Source organism: Echiichthys vipera, assembly GCF_963691815.1.
Source record: "Echiichthys vipera genome assembly, chromosome: 20".
NCBI classification, from domain to species: Eukaryota; Metazoa; Chordata; class Actinopteri; order Perciformes; family Trachinidae; genus Echiichthys; species Echiichthys vipera.
Genome location: NC_139845.1, coordinates 21164685 through 21175017, shown reverse-complemented (window position 1 = coordinate 21175017; position 10333 = coordinate 21164685).

Here is a 10333-nt window from a genome sequence, read left to right as displayed (position 1 = left end):
AGTGTCCTGAGATAACTTTAGTTATGATTCGACACTATAAATAAAATTGAATTGAATTGAATTGAATATATAAAGTAAATAAAACGTTAAATCATTTATTAAAACTGTGTGCCTATGCAGTATAAAAATCATACTGTATATATGTACCCATGATAAATGATATATATATATATAGGGTATTTTTATTGGGGGGGGGGGAATTCCTGTTTTTTAGCCATGGTTCAGGTCCTCCCATTCTTTCAAGTAGACCTTTTAACTGTTATTTCATAGTTCTTAGACCTGCTTATTGGATTGTCCTCCTGGAATTGTTTCGAGATGTTAGGCTGCTGCTTTATAACTGGCCAAACTTCCAGACTGCAGTCATAGTTTGCAGGCTGCAGTGGATGTGTTTATGGCATCCCGGATGGTTCTGGTTATCCACGATTTCTGGTTGTTGAATAATTTAACTGCAGTTTGGGGGTACAGTTGCTTAAATCTACCAAATAATAATTGTGTCACATCAGTATGTAGGCAGGTGTGAAAAATGCTTTCAAAAATATAAATAATAATTGTTTATTTGTATCAATTTACAAAATGTAAAGTGAGCGAAAAAACAAAATAAAATCTACATCACATCGATATTTGGTTTGTTACTACCCTTTGCCTTCAAACCAGCATCAATTCCTCAGGGATTTTGTAGGATTATAGTCAGGTGTATGATCAACCAATTAGACCAAACAGGTGCTAATGATCATCAATTTCACATGTAGGTTGAAACAAGTTGTGTAGGAGGCCTAAAACTGGGTGAGGAACAGCCAAACTCTGCTACCAAGGTTAGGTTGTGGAAGACAGTTTCATGTCACAGGTCATATACCACGGCGAGACTGAGCACAGCAACAAGACACAGGGTAGTTATACTGCATCAGCAAAGTCTCTCCAAACAGATTTCAAAGCAGACTGGGGTTTCAAGATGTGCTGTTCAAACTCTTTTGAAGAAGAACGAAGAAACGGGCATCACTGAGGATCATAGACGCAGTGATGCACTGCGTGTTGATACTTGATAAAAAAAACTATTAACACTTCCATTTTTTAAAAGCATTCTTAGTATACATTGTTTTTTCAAGCCTGTCTTAAACTTTTGCACAGTAGTAAATGGCATCAGCTGACGGGAAGTGCACAAGGACCGGGGCTGTTGCCTTTGAAAAAGTCAAACAAAGGACATTACAATTGGTGATCTCCTATTGGAAACTGATGTGGGCACAGAAATCATCCAGTTTCTTATTCGATGCCTGTACGTTGACTAGCAGGATGCTTGGCAGAGCCCATCCATGTGGATTTAATTTATCAGCTGTTATAGATTTTCTAAAGACCACATCTAGGAAGAGCAGGGATCGCACACCAGCCGCCAAGCCAAATCAGGCCAGGTCCAACAAACACAGTTGCTCTTAATCCTGGAGCATTTGCTCTAAGCGTCTGAAATCACCACAGACGGGTTTGCAGTTGAAAGCCTGGTGCATTTGCGGTGATAAAATAGCAGTATTTGATGGTCCTGGGAATAGGGAAAGAAAGGCTGCAATTTAAAAGCTAGTGTCATTTTGAATCCAAATAAATCCGCTTGCTTGTAACAAAATGTCAAAGACATAAAATACAAATCATTCAAACTGGACAGAAACTAAATAGAACCCCCCAAACATGTTTCTGTTAGCCCTTCCACTGTTCCAACCATCATCAACTCTCAATCTCGTTGTTTTTCACCATATATTCCTAATTTAGATAGAGCTATTGTTGAAAATCTGCAAGTTTTCCTTCAAAATTGGCTCTGTACTTTCCTACTGTATATATATATATATATATATATATATATATATATATATATATATATATATATATATATATATGAGGAGCTCTTTTTCAAAACGCTATAAATCCATTTTAATAGTTTTCAGGAAAATTACATTTTTTACCTAGACCCACACATTTGGTTAATATTCAATGTATCTCGTCAAAATGGTTTATGGCTCAGTCTGAACGTGTTGAACGGACGGAGGAAACAAAAAACTGTCCCGCTTCAGAGCGCCGCCATGTTGGATCGCATAGAACGCTCACTGAATTCTGATTGGTCCAGAGGACGTATCGCATTTAGGCTAAAAATAGGTTTGGCGCTGGTCGCGGTTTGGAAAGGAACTGCATCTTGCAAACCATTTTAAACAAGGAAATATAGAGATTTGGCATGAAACATTGATGAAGCAGTGAATAGGTTCTGTATACAGCAAAGTGGCATGACAACCTCATTTTTTTAAAATTTGGCTTTTATCTCGTTTTGGAAAAGAGCTCTTCATATACTGGCTGTGAGTTTGTCTTATGAGTTTTTTTGTTTGTTTTTACATTACAACGTTACAATATAATTAAAAGGAACTGATCACTGAGCTCTGTCCTTGTTAGTGTCTGATATTACATTAAAGAATTTGAGAGATGATAATAATATAGAAATTAAAAGTGAGCAATTCACTCAATTGTCAGTTTATGTCTTCGTCAGAACTAATTGGAGGTTACAGACCAGATGTGACTGATTTAAAGGCTAACAGTTGCATTGTTCCTTCTTTGCTGTTTATGTTACCAGCACCAGAACTAGGGGAAATCTGCAATCATCAGCAAAGGTTAGGGAGCACTGCGTAACCATGAGATTTAATTTTGTCGCCCTATGGATCGATAGAGAGAGGACCAACGTTAACGTATTTCTCATGCCAGAGCTTGTTTATTTCTGTGTACAAATGCATTAAAATATTCATCAGTTATCGCTACGAAAGTGCATTACACAAATACTTCACAAATTAGATTACGAAAGGTGTAAACAAATATAATCCAAATAATAACAATCCAAAACTATCGGCCTAACGGGACATAAATCCACATGAACCCAAAATAATCCAACACACTACATATTGTATACATAAAATTGGCTTAACTCAAAATACTAAATGTACCAAAATACACATTCGCTTACGTCTGAACACGTTAATGTACATTAGAATTAGATACAAAACATATCAACCATATTACACGCTATACTCCTTTACACACTTAACCACGGTGCTTAACAAAATGGCACGGCCTGGCATGTTAGCGGTAACCGCAAATACAAATTAAAACATTTCCTTACATTACTGAATACTATGGCAGTGACTTACACTTAAAAAAATAAGGTTTATAGCTGAATTTCATGGAAAAAGCTACTCAGCATGACGAAGCACGTTGTAACGATTAGCTAAAACAAAGCGTACTTAACACAGATCTCACCTTAAACACTTAATAAAATCACAAACACTTAATAATGCATTCACATTAGTTTCTAAACAAAGCTTAAGATTGGAAAGTATGTTTTGCAGAACCTGTGGATAGATAGAGAGAGGACCAAAGTTAGCATCTTTCTCACGCCAGAACTTGTTTATTTCTGGGCCTGAGCAGAGCTTATAGCTATATGCTGTGTCCCAAATCGCACACCTCCACCCTCAATGGTGTTTTTGAGGGTAGAGGTGCGTTCACGCCGGAAGTCAGTAAAATGCAGTGAACTGCATTTATCTGGTCACACACTCAAAAACAGCCAAACTGTTTAGTGTGGATCGATGGACACTCAACGCTCTCAATAGCCACCATTTTTTCTACGTAGCGGATGAGCTGGACTTAATTCAAACTGGAAAATGGCGGAACAAAACAACAGAGGGGCAACAACTAGATACGATTGTCATTTCCGGTAAGTGTTCGGCGGCAGTGTGTGAGTTCAGACAGCACTTATTGAGGGGAATTGAGTGAACTGATCATGTCCGTACACAGGGTGAACAGTGCATGAATGTAAGTACACTCACTGCAGTGCCCGATTTGGGACGCAGCAATAGTCTCTCTAGTGCAGTGGTGTCAAACTCCAATTCACAGTGGGCCAAATATAAAAACTGGGACAAAGTTGGGGGCCAAACTCAATATTTACTGAAAAAAAAAGACTGCAAATGTGCATGTTTTCCCTTCTCTCCAGATGTGTAATGTTGAACCTTTCCAGTGCAGGTCCTTGTTCTTGTCGTGGTGTTTCTTATGTTTGATTCTTTGGTTACAGCCACGGTGACAAACAGCTCTTTACCTTCAGACACAGATCATCTGCCTCCCACCGCTGCTGAAAGCTCCTATTCTCCATATCTCTTTTGGTCGTTTTTGGGGAGGGGTGGATTAAGTTTGTCTGCAGAGACTGGTAGCATGGATGCTCATGTTTGTCAACAGAAAAGTAGACGTGTATGTGCTTTATACTCATGGGCCAGCTCTCAGAGAACCTTGATATGTTCTTGCGGGCCAAATATCATTACACCGTGGGTCAGATTTGGCCCACGGGCCTGAGTTTGAAACCCCTGCTCTAGTGGATCCACAGCAGCACCAGAGCACCATCTTCTGATTGTGTGAGTATTACACCTTGATGTAAGGTCCGCATTGAAAATGTTAGAATTAGGTTCACTTATTACAAAAAATAGAAGGGTTGTCTGGTTAAACAAAAACTAAACATAAAGCATTTTCAAACCTACTACATTTACAACGGGCTTCTTCTCAGTACCCTCTAACAATACAGGTCATAGCAATGATACCAATAGCCTAGTGACATCTTCAGGAGGTTTCATCAGTCACAGGTCTAAGCTGTCCCTCATGTGTAAGGCTCATCTCTTTGCCACTTGAAACTTAACTAATAACTTCCTTTCCAGATTCCTCCTCCTTGACATTCTCTAATATGCTCAAAATGTAACTTTGTCCATTCTTAACTGTCTTTTATAATCTACTCTAAATACCATTTTGGGTTACAGGGAAACTCCCTCTCTAACATTAGACTTAATTGTACTCAGTCATTCTCGATAAGCTAAATACCTCAATGTATATGTAATGCAAATGTAAAATGGCCGATTTCCTGTGGGTGGCTCCACCTTAGGTCCCCTGGGCTGGAAATAGTCTCCGTCAGGCCCACGCCCACATGGCTCATTTCCTTCTATAGAACTGTGGAGATCGCCTGTAGCATTTTTTCCCCGGGAAGCTCCTGTTTCTCCTCCTGGCTGTTTCCTGAGTCAACCCCTCCCTGTGACTAAACAGCACACTTCGGTCCCCGACATCCCTCAACCGACAGACAAATAGACACAAGCGCCTACCATAAACTGGCAGCCAATCAATCTTCTGTCCGAGGAGCTACTCGCAACAAAGACATACACACAACCAGTCTCCTCCCTTTCCTTTTCCTCATTTTCTACTGTTTTACCTAAATGTCTGTACATCCTCCTCATCCACCCATCCGTTTGTTATATTTAAGACGCTATAATTAACAGCATACAATCCTGTAAAACTGAAAATCCAGTCCAAAATGTGAATATTTTACAGGATTCCTAAATCCTGCACATTTTGGGAAGAGCTAAAAGTTTGATGCTGAATTTTCTGTTCGTATCACCTGTGTGGTGTGTAGTGTAGAGTGTGGGTGGCGCCAGAGGAAAGTCCATGAGGTTGTTACATTTAAAATGTTGGAAGATTTCTCCTTTGGGGCATGCTGTGCTCAGAGGAATCAATAATCGTCTGACCCATGAGATTCTTTTGTTGACATGGAGTTTGCTAGAAGACTCCATGTGCAGTGACATGACAATCCACAGCAAATGTAATGGAAATCCCATTCTATGTCAATCAGAATATTTTTATACTGACAAATTAAAGGTAAAACCCATAGACTCTCTATGGTAAAACCTGAATAATTGAGTGGAGAAACTTTAAGAATGCAGATGCCTCCAGAGTATGAGGATTCAAGGTTTAAAAAGTATAAAAAATTAGGCTTCGCTCTTTCTTGGTTTTATTCAATGATTATAAAGATACTGTTGTGTGAAAGACTGACAGGCACAGACGTTTTACTTCAGAACATACACTCACTTTTTACTTCAGCCTCATGTCTACATCAACACTTCCTTGATTTGTTTTCACATGCTCACGCGTAACGTAGCATCCCATAATAATCACAGTCTCTTAAAGTTTCCTTAACCCCTATTTAGCAACATACAGAAAACCCCATGTATCACAGTGTGACCATGTTATTAGAACATAACAGATACTTGATTGCTTGACCTGAACCATATGCTCTTGCCTTCACATCACCATCTCAAGGAAAGGTTGGGGAGTCACCAACGGTATTAGCATTCGTCCTTTGTGGACCATGAATATCCCCGGAAAAAAAGCAGGACGTTTTCAACATGTAGAACAGTGGTGCTGGAGGAAAGGCGTGACTCAGGGGTTCCCAGAATCAGGGCTCATTCTCTGGGGACAATGAATATTTCTGCATCATCTTGTGGCTGATATCCAGTTCTAGGTGTAGGCTGTGCTCACCAAAAAATCCAATATTTGTTGAGATTTGTTCAGAAAAGGATCAGTGTTATGTTGTCCTGACAGGGCGACATGCTGGTGTGGTGGTTAGCACTGTCGCCTCACAGCGGGAGGGTTCATGGCTGTGTGGAGTTTGCGTGTTCTCCCCGTGTCTGCGTGGGTTCTCTCCGGGTTCTCTGGCTTCCTCCCACAGTCCAAAGACATGCAGGTATTAGGTTAATGGATGACTCTAAATTACCCGTAGGTGTGAGTGTGAATGGTTGTCTGTCACCGTTCGTCTCTATGTGTCCTGTGATAGACTGGCGTCCTGTCCAGGGTGTATCCCGCCTCAAGCCCGATGTCAGCTGGGCTCCAGCCCCCCGCGACCCCGATAGGGACAAGCGGTTGAAGATGGATGGATGGATGGATGTTGTTCTCATAAGCAACCACTTATCATCACACATTGTAACCCCTACGGCCAGACAAGTACGTTGACATTGGACGATACTGCAAAACACAGATTTATCTGCCTAAAAGTTCCTATTTGGAACCATAATTGCACTGATGGAAACCATTTTACCTCTGCTGTACTATCCACCGTTTAGATTGTAACTAATCATGAACTTATGCCGGTGTTCCGCTCATGAACGCATGGATGCAGACCCCTGAGGAGATGCAGGGACCCCTCGATATGTAGAGCAAAAACATGAAAGTAACAGAGGACTTTTATTCTTGAGGACCTCTAGAAAGCCACTCAGACGAAACAATGCTTCTGGTAAAGCAGGGGGCAGTATGCAGCTTCAAAAGCAACGGGAAAAAAATGAAATAAACTCAGCTCTCTATCTGAGATTTTTTAACTTTAAGAGTAAAGCCTAAATAGAAAAGATTGCTTTGAATCATATTATTATATAATTTCTATTTTTTATCGTCCCCTGTGTTTTCCCTTACATGAATGAAGACATTTCCACCATAAATTGGTGAATAAACAAAGACCCAAATGCAGGAAATGAAGTATTTGATGCTAAGAATGATGTGGGGGAAGACCCTTTTTGCTCACCAAAGAATTTAATTTCAATTCAGGGCCCTCATAATTTTTTAAATGTCGTATTTTGAGAGCATTATATATATTTATATTTAACTAAAACTAATTATTAAATTAAAATAAAACTATATTTTGTCTGCGTATCACTAGAGGGAGCTTACACCACAATTTGGAAACCTGTTCTCTAGAGGAAAAGACGCCCTTGAGCGCGGACTGTTTTGGTGGTCACTGGTGAGAAGAGCAAAGAATACGTTTTTACCTGGTGACAGAGTCAATGCTCATGTTTGTTTAGCAAAAGGATAAAAATAAAAGGCCTCTACTACGCTGAAGAGACGTGACACTGCGGAGACAAACACGTTCCTCCAAAGGATGGCAAACTTGGAGTTGGAAATGATTTCTTCGGAGAAAAACAACCTTATTCATGAGGGGACGGAGGACAGTGGGTGTCTGCTGTGGATCTGGCCGACAGCCCGCAGTGTCAGTCAGAGATGTACCCACATGGTAGCCCCTCCAGATAAGTATGCACTCTGTGTATCCTATCACAGGCAGATAGAGGTATCTGTCTGTCAGCTCGACCCCCGCTGTCACTGATTCCTCCGAGGCTCCTCAGCCCGATAGCTTTCTCCCGTTGCGTCTGGAGAATGTTCCTCCAGGGCGCGCACACATACACCACCCTCCACCCTCCACCCTTCCACTCCTTTCTTAGGCTATCATACGTCACCTCCTTCCTCCCTTTAACCTTTGATCCCTCGTCCTCCTCGTCCATTCTGAAAGGGGAAGACGACTGCGTGGCAGTGTGAGCTCGAGGAAGGAGGGTTAACAACAAAGCTTTCCACGGTCAAAGCAAAGGAAAGAGGCTTTTGCTCGGAGCAGAACCCCCTGACACGGAACCTTTTACCAAAACATTTTTTTTTCAGAAACACACATATACTGTACTTGAGGCCGCAGATGCAGCTCCACTTGGTACCAGGCTTCTGATAACAAGGTGTGGAGTGTTCTGCCTCCCATCATTACTCTCATGTCAGTCCTACTCCCACACTACACTTGCTGCACAGAACAGAGTGGCAAAACATCCAAGACTATTTACCTGATGAAAGATTTAAAATTCTCACTTCAGCCATCACTATTGCGTATCGCTCATCCCCGCAGCTAAACATCATGTCCTGAGATAACTTCTGTTATGATTTGGCACTATAAATAAAATTGAATTGAATTGAATTGAATATGCAAATGCTTCCCATAGTCAGGAGCTGCAGAGAAACTGTCAGGCATAGGGCTCACACAACAAGCTGGAGAAATGGTGTTTATACATATTCTGACAGTTTCTGCAGAGCAACTTGGAGTCAACCCTAGATTGCCCTGATCTGCCCTGAGCAAAATTGATGGAGGTAGAATGTTAGTTGGGAGCTTATTCAGTTGATGTAAATAACTCACCTGATATCAGACTGGATGAAGGTACAGCAGCTTGTAGATGTCGACTGAGCTATTTTGCCCTGTTTATTTTGTATAATGATGCTGTGACTGAAATTGTCTATTGTCTAAATCTGTTATGTGTTGAAGGAAACTTTGTGTAACTGTTGTGTGTCTTCGCCAGGACACTCTTTAAAAGGAGATTTTTAATCTCAATTTGGCTTTTCCTGGTTAAATACATTCAAAAATAATAAAAAATAAAAAAATAAAATAAAAATCTCATTTAAGTTTCAAAGCATTACTTAACATTATGTATTAAATTGGGAATTAAAATAAAACTACTTGGTCTGGTTTAGAAAAAGGTGGTTTCCGGTTCCAATAAGTATGTTTCTTGCGTTATTTATGTTATACATGCAAGTTCAAGTGTAATTCCAGTGTAAAATCATCCCATGGTCCTTTTTGGCAATTACATACATCAAATAAGCCCTCAAGACAGTTTTTTTTAAATGTGACAACTATTAACAGACAAATCCAGTAGTAGAGTTGCTAGCAGCCAGACGTGGCTGCTGCAGAGGTTTGGTGTTATTTTGAGCAGTATTACTGGTTAAAAAATACGTTTGATGTCTTCCCCGTACGGCCCCGAGCTAATCAGTGTTAGCCACGTCCAGCTGTTTGTGACTCTACCAGATTTCTCCGTTAATAGTTGATACACGATGACTCATTTGATGAATGTAAGTGCTGAATAAGACCATGGGATGAACGCATATATTTTCATGCGGATTGGCCTTTCATTTACACCACAACAGAGGTTTTATCACGGAAAAAGATCATTTCTGAAAACTCTGAGGAGATTTGTGAAAACTACATTTTCATGTTTATATGTATATAGGGTTAAACAGAGTGCTTGTGTGTCCCAAATGTCACAGTATGCAACAGAAAACACATAAGCATCATGTGTGGCCCTTTGTGTACAGCGTGTATGGCTACTGCGCATTATGGATGCTGTTAAGAGAGATAGTGATTATGATAGTGAGGGATTATATCACCGTTATCATCATCATCATCATCATCATCACCTAGCGGCACACCTGACACTGGAGAGATAAAGCTCTGACTTCTGGGTGAGTCATTTAACGTTATCTGAGAACCACAAAGGTGTGTTTTAAAGGATAGGAGAGGCCTAAAAGTCACTACATACTGTATATGCCAAGTTGATCAGTGGCTCTTAGAGATCCAGATTAAAGTGTTTAAAATCAAGTTTTGTTTCATAACGTGTCCCTCAAACACTTCCCTGTACAATTGTCTGATTTTCTAATGACAATCTGGTGTACAACAGCAGCCTCCTGGGTACAAGTCCTGTGTTTGTTACCATCCATCTACCTCCTCTCTGAACTGACTTTATAACAGCAGCTTTAAAAGCAGAAGTTTATGGGTAGGGCAAAAGCAAAAGCAAAAGCAAATCCAAATCCACAGACATCCACAACAACAAAGCAAGACAAAGAATGGGACGCTTTTAACAAACTGTACAAACGACAATGAATAATG